Source organism: Anser cygnoides, chromosome 30 (assembly GCF_040182565.1).
Source record: "Anser cygnoides isolate HZ-2024a breed goose chromosome 30, Taihu_goose_T2T_genome, whole genome shotgun sequence".
NCBI classification, from domain to species: Eukaryota; Metazoa; Chordata; class Aves; order Anseriformes; family Anatidae; genus Anser; species Anser cygnoides.
The window spans coordinates 1,672,630-1,683,761 of NC_089902.1; positions in this window are offsets into that span (position 1 = coordinate 1,672,630).

The window sequence follows — 11,132 nt, forward strand, 5'->3', positions numbered from 1 at the left end:
ACCCATCTCCTCCTTGTGGCCCACAAGCTGATCAGATCCAAGGCCCTTCACATCCGTCTCTGAATGCCATGTGGCTGCAGAGAATTGTCACAGTTCCTGCCTTGCCCCAAGGGGCCAAGCACCTTAAGTTAAGGGTTAGGAGAGGGGCTGAAGGTGAGGAGGTTAATGCACAGGGACAGGGGCTTTATGTGTTAGATTTTCATGAATGGGATTAGGGACTAGGTCTCATATTTCTGGGTTAGAGATTAAAAAAGTTTTCGTGGGAGGGTTTGGTGTTGTGCTTGGTGTGTCAGGTGTGTGGTTAGGGTATGGACAAGCCTTGTGATTTAGGATTTTGTTTAGTTCTTCCAAGAAGTCTATGCTTAAATAGAGCATTTAAATCTTGTTTTAAGGGTAGGGATCAAGGTAAGCAAGAGAGTAAGGGTAAGGGAAAGAGGCTATGGGCTGAGTTTTGGCTTCAGTGCATACTTTGAGGTCAGGCATAAGAGTAGTGGATTCCTGTCAGGGTGTGGAGTAGCATTTAAATTTAGTCATTAAGTTTACTGGTTGAAGCCGGTGAAGGGCTTCGTGTGACTATTTTAAGTCACAGTTATAGCAGCATCAGCATAACCTGAACCTTCTTACCTCTACAAAATCCTTAATTTCTGCTGGCCAAGACCCTGTTCCCTCCTCCAAATCTCACATCTCTCCTGCCCTGGGTTTCTCCTGACCTCCCCATATCAGTCATCTTCTTAGGGGCATGTTAATGATGGCTTTCATGATCTCAGAGTATCCATCACACCTCTGCTGGCTACTCTATTTCTGAGAAAAGTGGCACTTAAGACCCAATGAAAAGGACACAAAAGTCCATCAGAGCACCCTGTACAACGTGCCCAGCAGCTCTGCACCTCCAGAAATGTGCTGTTCCTGCCTACAAGTTTTCTTTCCAGAATGGCTCCTATGGATCCAGGGTAACTTTTCCCAGGCCCTCACTTCCCCAGGCCACACCACTCTTCCCACAGGCCCCACGTGTCTCTCCAACCCTCCCCTCTTCCCCTGTAGTAGTGGCACCTCACCGCAGCAGGTTGGTGCATCTCCAGGCTCAGGGGTGTTTCCTGAGGGCCTGCCCCGTGTGGGGAGTGGCGGGGAGGAAGAGAGCAAGGTCAGCTCCTGGGGCCTGGCTGAGCACAGCCCAGCCATCCCGCACTGCGGGCAGGCCCCTTCTCCCAGGCTGAGGCACACACGCAAGGTGGACACTTCTCCATCAGCCCAGCTTCGCGCAGGGCCCTTCAGCCCTGCCCCTGTCCTGGGACTCGCCTCCTCCTCCTCCACCCACAGACATACATTGCTTTCCATCTGGGGACTCAGGCAGGACTTTAAGGATCTGCTAAAGCCCTCAATTTCCTCGTTTCTCACAGCCTTCACACAAGTTGTTCTCCTTCCCCTCCCCATTGCACAGCACTGCCTCTCAGGTGGCACTCAGTGACCCTTCAGAAGGGCCTTTGGGCTTTCTCAGTTGTCCTGGTGTTTATGAGGACTTCCTGGCTCCTTCCAGATCTCAGAAGGAGCCTTCTTGTCCAGTGTGGGGCCCTCTACTGTCTCTGGCTGGGACAGAGATACTCTCTGCAGAGCAGCCCTGTGGTGCTGTGTTTTCTATAGGTGACCAGAGAATTTTTGGTTAGCCATGGCTGTGGTCGCTGTTCCTGAGCATTGCTTGCACAGCATCAAGGCTTTCTCTGCTTCTCACTCTGCCCCAGGAGTGAGTTGGCTGCAGGTGGGCAAGAGGCCGGGAGTGGAACCTGCTGTGACAGCTGACCCAGCCTGACCAATCTGAGCAGCCCATGCACTCCTCAGATTCACCTTGTTTGTTACCAGACACTACCTTGCACGGTCATTTTATGAGGTTCTAGTCAGTACCCACTGAGCTCCTTGTCCCCAGAGATCCCCTGACATCTCCTGCCAGCTCCAGATTCCTCTCCAGGCTGGAATCTGCCATCAGCCCCACTGAGGGGGCACAGTCCCATGCAGATGAGTTTAGGATCAGTTGTCATCTCCTTAAGCAAGTACTGCCACAAAGGGAGCTCTTAGTCCTGCCCTTGGTCCCTCACAGACCGCCCTGGGACTTTCAGCCTGTGTCCTTCCCTCCATGAAGAAGCCCAGAAAACAGAAGAGCAGGGAGCAACCCCTTGGCTCTATTCCTGATAGCACATTTGGAAGAGGTGCCCAGGCTTCTGGGTTTGCCCTGAGCAGCCCCTCTTGTTACTGTGGTGCTAGCAGGGAGGCCAGTTGTGAGCCAGGGCTGCACAGTGCCTGCTGCTGCCTGCAGCCACAGGGATGTCACTGCAGAGACAACAGGACTGTCACCAAGGTACATGAGACCTCAACACTAACACAGATACAAGAGCACAAGAAAACAATGAGGAACCAAAAAGAGAGCAGCAGTGAAAAGGCCACGTCCTGCTGCTGGCCATGGCCATGGCTCCAGGGAAGCAGCAGCCCCGACCCGAAGGCAGCAGAGAGGCAGAGCCCAGCGGGCAGCGAGGGGCAGCCGCGAGGGCCAGCGGGGCTGCTCCTCCCTGTGGCAGCTGGGCTCTGGGCCCTGAGCCCCTCCTGCGTGCTGGGGCTGCTCCCCCACCTCCAGAAGAAGAAAAGAGATAGGACTTGGAAACAGTGAAATTCTTTTGGATTCTTTTATTGTATTTAAGTACCCATGATGCCCGGTTACACAGCTACGTGATAGTATTGGATCAAAGTAAATGTAATAATCAATAGATTAGGGGATACCTATAAAATATTTAAATAAATATATTTTCATACTTGTAAGAAAGTAATAATACAGAAGAAAAACAAAAGATTGTCATAATATTTTTTGAGAGTTCTCTTAAGGTAATTGGCCCTTTATCAACATTGGATAAGCATGTATCCAAAGACACAGTCACATTCCTCCTTCTTGGGCAGGAGATCCTGAGGCTGAGCTGACCTCTCTCTAGCCCCCTCAGTACCTGTTTTTCACTTTCTGTGTTAAAGATTAAGCAAAGTTTTAGTGGGAGTGTTTGGTGTTCTGCTTGTGGTGTCAGGTCTGTGGTTAAGGTATGGACAAGCTCTGTGGTTTAGGGGTGTTTTAGGTCTGCCAAGAAGTCTAGTTTTAAGTAGAGCATTTTAATGCTAGTGTTAAGAAAAGGGATCAGGGCGAACAAGAGAGAAAATGGATTCCTTTCAGAGTGTTGGAGTAGCATTTAGGTTTAGGGATTAAAATTCCTGGTTCAAGTAAGGTAAGGGCCATACGTGACTGCTTTAAGTCAACGTTACTGCAGCATCAACATTACATGACCACTCTTACCTCTACGAAATCATTAATTCCTGCTGGCCAAGGTCTTCTTCCCACCCCAAAATCTCACATCTCTCTTGTCCAGGCTGCTCCTGACCTCCCCATATCTTATTGGGATCAGCTTTCTGATGACATTCATGATCCCAGAATATCTGTCTCACCTCTGCTGGCTACTCTAGTCTTGAGAAGGAAGTGGCATTGTAGTCAGGAGGGAAAAGGGCACAAGGTCTTTAGGAGCATCCCTCACAATGTGCCCATCAGCTCTGCACCTCCACAAAACTGCGCTTCCTACCTAAAAGTTTTGTTTCTCGAATGGCTTCTCTGGTCCAGGGTTCCTTTTTCCAGGCCCTCACACATGGTTTTGTTTTGGATGTGCACGGAGGGGTAAGGAAAGCCAAGGCACGGATGGAACTGAGCTTATCAAGTGAAGCAAAGAATAAAAGGAAGAGATTCTACAGATACATTGCTCAGAAAAGGAAGGCCAAGGAGAGTGTACCCCCTCTGGTGGATGAGAAGGGTGAACTGGTAATGACAGCCATGGAGAAGGCTGAGGGACTCAGCAACGTCTTCTCCTCAGTCTTCCCTGCCAGTCAGGCTTCCCAAGTCTTTCATTTCCCTGAACCCAGAGAAGGAGGCTGGGGTCAAAGTCCCACCTGCTGGAAGTGAAGAGCAGGTTCGAGACCACCTGATGAAACTCAACATGCACAGGTCTATGGGGCCTGATGACTTGCACCGCAGGTCCTGAGGGAACTGGCTGATGTAGTCGCCAAGCCTCTCTCCATCATATTTGAAGAGTCCTGGTAGTCAGGTGAAGTCCCTGGTGACTGGGAAAAGGGAAACATCACTCCACTTTTGATGAAGGGTAGAAATTAAGACCCAGGGAACTACAGAACGGTGAGCCTCACCTCTGTGCCTGGCAAGATCATGGAAAAGATCCTCTGGAATCAATGTCAAGGCACATGGAAGACAAAAAAGTGATCCGAAACAGCCAGCATGGCTTCAGCAAAGGGTAAATTGTTTTGGGCCAATTGGATGGCTTTCTACAATGGAGTGACCACATCAGACAACAAGGGAAGACCGACTGATGTCATCTACTTGGAATTGTGTTGTCACAGTCCGCCATGATAATCTGGTCACCAAATTGTAGAGATACACATTTGATGGGTGGACCATTGAGTGGATAAGGAGTTGGCTTGAAGGTCACACCCAGAGAGCGATGGTCAACGGCTCTATGTCCAAGTGGAGGCTGGTGGTGAGTGGTGTCCCTCAGGGTCTATCCTGAGATCGGTACTGTTTTATATCTTTATCAATGACAGGGACAGTGGGGTAGAGTGCACCCTCAGCAAGTGTGCAGATGACACGAAGCTGAGGGGTGTAGTGGATGCAACAGAGGAAGGGATGCCATCCAAAGGGTCCTGGACAAGCTTGAAATTTGAGTCCATGTTAACTTAAGGAGGGTCAACAAGTCCAAGTGCAAGGTGCTGCACCTGGGCCGGGGAAATCCCAGACATGGGGATAGGCTGGGAGAAGAACTCATTGAGAGCAGCCCTGCAGAGAAGGACTTGGGGGTTCTGCTGCATGAGACGCTTGACATGAACCAGCAGTGAACGCTTGTAGCCCAGAAGGCCAAGTGCATCCTGGGCTGCATCAAGAGAGGGGTGGGCAGCAGTTAGAGGCAGGTGATTGTCCCCCTCTGCTCTGCACTTATGAGGCCCCACTTGGAATCCTGCATCCAGGTCTGGGGCCCCCAGCACAAGAAGGATGTGGGCTGTTAGAGTGGGTCCAGAGGGAGGCCACAAAGATGATCAAGGGGCTGGAGCACCTCTCCTATGAAGAAAGGCTGAGAATGTTGGGGCTGTTCAGTCTGGAGAAGAGAAGGCTCTGGGGTGATGTCATTGCAGACTTTGAATACTTAAAGGGGCCTTATAAAAGGGACGGAGAAGGACTCCTTACTCAGGTAGATAATTACAGGACAAGGGGAAGTTGTTTTAAATTAAAAGAAGGGAGATTGCTATTAGAGGTTAGAAGGAAATTTTTCACTCAGAGGATAGTGAGGCACTGGAACAGGTTTTTCCACAGAGGTATTGGATGCCCCATCCCTGCAGGTCTTCAAGAGCAAGTTAGATGAAGTCCTGAGCAGCCATGATCTCCTGGGGGGTGTCACTGCCTTTGGTAGGGGAGTTGGAACTAGATGATCTTTGAGGTCCTTTCCAGCCCAGGCCATTCTGTGATTCCATGACTCTATGACTGGTTAAAAATATTTTTAAAACTTGTTATGCAGAAGGATAAGAATAACATTATTTCTATCAATATAAAATGTTGTTAAAATATTAATAAAAATACTTAAGGAAATCATTCTCTCAGTTTCCCAAATAACCAGGTAGTCCTGTTAGGATTATTTCTAATATTACATTTTGATAATAAGTATAATGACAAAAATGGTATGATAATAATTACAATACTGCAGTCATTATTGATGATGAAGAAGCATGTATAGAAATATTTTCCTCACTGCATCTTTGATCTCCTGGTTCCTCATGCTGTAGATGAGGGGGTTCAGTGCTGGTGGCACCACTGAGTACAGAAAAGAGAGCACCAGGTCCAGGGATTGGGAGGTGATGGAGGGAGGCTTCAGGTAGGCAAACAATCCAGTGCTAACAGCCATAGAGACCACGGCCAGGTGAGGGAGGCACGTGGAAAAGGCTTTGTGCCGGCCCTGCTCAGAGGGGATCCTTAGCACAGCCCTGAAGATCTGCACATAGGACAGCACAATGAAAAGAAAACAAAAAAATACTAAAGAAAGAGTAAAGACAAGTGCCCCAACTTCCCTCAGGTAGGTGTCTGAGCAGGAGAGCTTGAGGATCTGGAGGATTTCACAGAAGAACTGGTCCACAGCATTGCCTTGGCAGAGGGGCAGGGAAAATGTAGTGGCTGTGTGCAGGACAGCATTGAGAAAGCCACTGCCCCAGGCAGCTGCTGCCATCTGGGCACAAGCTCTGCTGCCCACGAGGCTCCCGTAGTGCAGGGGCTTGCAGATGGCAACGTAGCGGTCGTAGGCCATGACGGTGAGAAGGGAATACTCTGTTCCAATGAAGAAGACAAAAAAGAAGACCTGTGCGACACATCCTTGATAGGAGATGGCCCTGGTGTCCCAGAGGGCATTGGCCATGGCTTTGGGCAGAGTGGTGGAGATGCAGCCCAAGTCGAGGAGGGCGAGGTTGAGGAGGAAGAAGTACATGGGGGTGTGGAGGCGGTGGTCGCAGGCTACGGCGGTGAGGATGAGGCCGTTGCCCAGGAGGGCAGCCAGGTAGATGCCCAGGAAGAGCCCGAAGTGCAGGAGCTGCAGCTCCCGCGTGTCTGCGAATGCCAGCAGGAGGAACTCGCTCACAGAGCTGCTGTTGGCCATTTACTGGCTTTGGTCATGGACACTGCCAAATGAGAAAGAAAAAAAAATATATATAGAGAGAGTGTTATGCGTAAAGTCTCTGAGAAAAGTTCAGTTAATTCCCAGTTAAAGCCTCATGTTCCCTTTTTCCAAGAGGACCTCTGTCTGTCTCCGTGTGTGGAGCCCTGCTCTGTGCTTGCTGAGTGTCCTGTACACTGCAGCTGCCTCTGCCCAGCAACTCCCAATGAGCCTGCTCTGCTCCATTGGAGGTCCCAAGAGGGAAGGTTCCTGGGAAGGGGCTCCCTCGGTTGAGTGAGGGGTGTTTGGCTGTGTGACTCCGTGTGCATCTTCCCTGTTCAATACCTAGGAGACAAAAGCAGCAGGTGGATCGTGCGTGCCTGGCCGGAGAGAGCAGGGAGCATCTCCTCCTGCCTCACCCTCCGTGCACAGCACTCCCTGTCAGAATCAGGCACCAGCAGCTGCCACGCTGGGCAAGGCAGAGAAGCAGGCATGGGCAGGCAGGGCGGACCCAACGCGGTGCCGAGGCTGCGGTGTCGGTGAGGTAGAGCCTGTCCTCACACCCCTGTGCCATCTGCCCGGCACAGCCAGCAGAGGGAAAAGAGCTCTGGAGTGCAAGAAGCGTTTGGAATGTGCTCCTTGTCATATGGTAGGAATTTGGGAGTAAGTTCAATTGTCTCGGTTCAATGCAATAGGAATTTCCATCATCTGTGCAATCCCTACAACTCTGTTAACACAGAGCCCGCCCAAGAATTAAAGCAGGAAAATGCAGGCAGAGACTGCAGAAAGTGCCTTCTCTTTGCAGGCAGCCCCTGCCCTCCCCTTCCTCTGCCCAGGGCTGCCCTGCAGCGCTTTTCCTCCACACCGCACAAGCCACGAGAGACATCCTGGCAGCTCCTGGCAAGGCAGAGATGTCCCGGACCCAGGAGCCCCTTCCAGGAACCTCCCCTGCACTGTTCTGCAGCCAGAGACTTACCATGGGCAGAGCTGTGAAGGTTTCTCCTGCACTGAGCTCTCCTCTGCTCACACCCTGCAGGCTGCCTGGAATCCCTTTCTGCCTGGGTGCCTGCGGTCAGAGCCCCCAGCCCTGCTGCGCTGTGCACAGGAGCTGCTCCTGGGCACAGCTGTCTCTCTGCACCAGGGCCCTCTTGCCACGAGCTCTCTCTGTCCCACGAGCCCGGCCCAGCTCAGCACCAGACACCCAGCCCAAGGCATTGGAATCCCCCCTCGGGGGGCTTTGGGGAGGAGCCCACGAACCTCAGGCACTGAGAGACAATTGAAGACATCTCTCAACAAGTCCAAGTCAGAGGCAAGTTTCCTGCAGTGTCCCCCTGAGGGCCAGCACTGACACAGCCTCCCTTGGAGCTCGTTAGAGCAGAGCATTGGAGGCGGTGAGGACAAGGAGACAAAGGCAGTGTGAAGGTGGCACTGATGTGTAGGAAAACTGGATGTGTAGGAAAACTGGCCTTGACCCCCAGCCCCTGGGAAGGGAGATCCTTTCCCTTCACACACTGCTCAGGGCTCTTCCTGGGGCAGGAGGAGATGGGGATGTGCATGGCCAAGTGCAGGAGAATGGTACGAGCCCTGCCTGGTTCATGGGTGGGGGCGAGGAGGCAATGAGGCCCTGGTGCTTTACCGATAAGCTGTCTCCTCCTAGGCCTCAGTGGCAGAGACAACAGCCAGAGCCATGGACACAAAGCCCTGGGTCCTGTTGGGACTCTCAGCCTTGGCTATCTCCTTGCTCCTCTGATGACCAGAGCATCCTAGCGTCTCCAAGACCTACACCTCTTTCGCTGCTGGCTGTAGACCCTTGTCCGTATGCTGTCATACGGGTTCTTAGCTCAGTAGCTCGTATGAGACTACTCGTGGTGCCCCAGGCTCTCCTCCTCCTGGGCACTGCTCACTCAGAAGGGTCCCAGTCTGCCCTGATGTGTGGAGTTCCCCCTCCTCCAGTGCAGGACTGGGCTCTTCTCCCTGTAACTGTCAAGAGGTTTCTGTAGGCAAAATCCTGCAGTTTCTCAAGGTTCCCCTGGACAGATGCTGCATTCTGTCAGCTGTTAATGTCCGCAGGCAGATGGCTCACCCTGATTATGCCGACTCTCACAAGGTAACAGCAGCAGGAATTTGCAGGACAGTTTGGACAATACCGCAGTAACCAGTTTAATGGAATTACAGCACAGAATCACAGAAGGGTACGGGATAAAAGGCTGCCCGATTCCACTTTTTCTCTTCTTGCTTCTCATGCATGCTGTTATTTTGTCTGGAACTGCGTCCTATATACAAACACTGCACCATACCAGCTAATAGGAAGAAAATTGAGTCTATCCCAGCCAAAACGAGGACAATATCCACCCCATATTCCACACCATCTGCATCGTGCTCAGCTCCAGTACTTTCTTAATTAATTAATCACCACCACCTTTTCTCTTTTGATATACACACAGAGATATCATGCCCTTAGTCTGTGGGTGTCCTGGAGTTGGCTAGAATCAAGTTAATTTTCCTCCTAGTAGCTGGTATGATGTTGTGTTTTGCATTTAGCATGAGAAGAATGATTATCACACACTGATGGCTTAGTTGTTGCCCAGCAGTGGAGGGCTGGGGGTGCCTGAGGAGCTGGGGGGGACAGAAGCAGGACAGCTGACCCCAAGTGGCCAAAGGGATGTTCCATACCGCAGCCGTCATGCTGAACAATCAGTATGGGGTGGCTGGCCAGGGTAGGGGGTACCACTGCTGCTGGATAGGCAATCACCATCATGATCATCATCATCATTCTTCGTATTATTTGTCTTCCCTTTCTGTCCTATGATTTTTTTTTTAATTTAACCCATGATTTTTTTTTTTTAATTTATTTTTTTTTCCCCCTGCTCATTCTGTCCTGCATCCGCTGGGGGTGTAGCAGGGTGTGTGTGTGAGGGAATGGCTGTGTGGTGCTGAGCTGCCTGCCGGGTTAAACCACGCTCTTTTTGGTGCCCGACATGGAGCACAAAGTTTCAGCCAATGACAGATCTGACCACAGCATGTTAAAAGAAAGCCATTATAAGCATGAGTTGATTTTAATGGTTGCTGATCACAAAGTCGATTTTTTTATTTTTATTACTTTTTAAATCTCAGGTCTGTTGTGCTCAATTTCAGAACTGTGTTGTATAGCACATGACTTCCTGTATGTCTCCCCTGTCATGCTGTTTATCTTTTCTGATGGCTCCTTCAAGTTTATTCTTTTCTTGTATCGTGTAACACTGGCTTATGATATGATAAAATTCCTGGTCATGAAACTAATCTGGTACTTGTACTCAGCATTGCCATTACCTCCACACCTTGGGAGCCATCTCTCAGAAACTATTAAGAATTACACTCTTGACCTTTTCTCCTCAGGAAACCAAGCCATGGGGGAGACAAGGGGAGGACACTTTTCCCCACTGGTTCCCTCTCCCTTTCTCCTTCACCTCCCCCTTCTCCTCCAGGCTAATTACAATAGCTCTTCAAAGCTTTGAATATCCTTGGAATGGTCAATCCAGCATGTTCGTATTGTTACATCTCCTGGATGTGTTTCAGCTTTTGTTTAATGTCAAACAACCACTTAAGCATGCCATCCAGAGATCTGTCCAGAGGCAGGAGAGTGAGGCGTGGCAGGGAGTGTGGGAGGATCTGGGCAGGCACCTAGAGCAGAGGGCACCTCCAGTACTTTGGAACTTCACCTCTGAGCAAACATAGAATCCTAAAATCTGGTTAAATGCTTGGAAAAGTGGTGTTATCACCCTGGCATTTCCAAAGAGACACATACCACTGCAGTGTGCTGGCTCTTGGCCTATGCTTACAGAGCCACAATCAATGACAATCAATGACATAGTAAGGAATACTATGAGCAGGACTAGAGGGGCCCAGCCTCCATCCAGGAGGAGGAAGGGGACAATCGCGTGTATTGGACTCTGAGGAGTATTGGCCTGGCACATCAAACCCAAGAGTTAACTGTACTGGAGGCTAAAGTGAGCCTAACTGGGAAGGAGTGGCAAAAGCACCCCACTGGGACTGGCCTGGAGGCTCTGTGCAACCTTGACATAGACTAAATCACAAGAGGGTCCTTCAAAGATCCAAACGTTTACTGGATGGACTTTGGGCATGACTCCCTTGGAGATGGAGGACATCAAACAGTTGTCTACCTTGCCCACTCTCTCACAGGACCCTTCTGCTGTGCAGGTGCTGATGGCCAATGGGCAGCAGGTGCCAATCGCTACCACAACAGCGCACCTGAGGCAGTATTGCACTCACAGAGACTCCCTGCTTCCCATGCATGAGCTGGTTCATTGACTGCAGAGCCAAGGGGTGATCAGCAACACTTGCTCACCCTTTAGTAGTCCCATATGGACAGTGCAAAATTCTAATGGTGAGTGGAAGAGAATGGTGGGCTTCTGTGCCTGACTG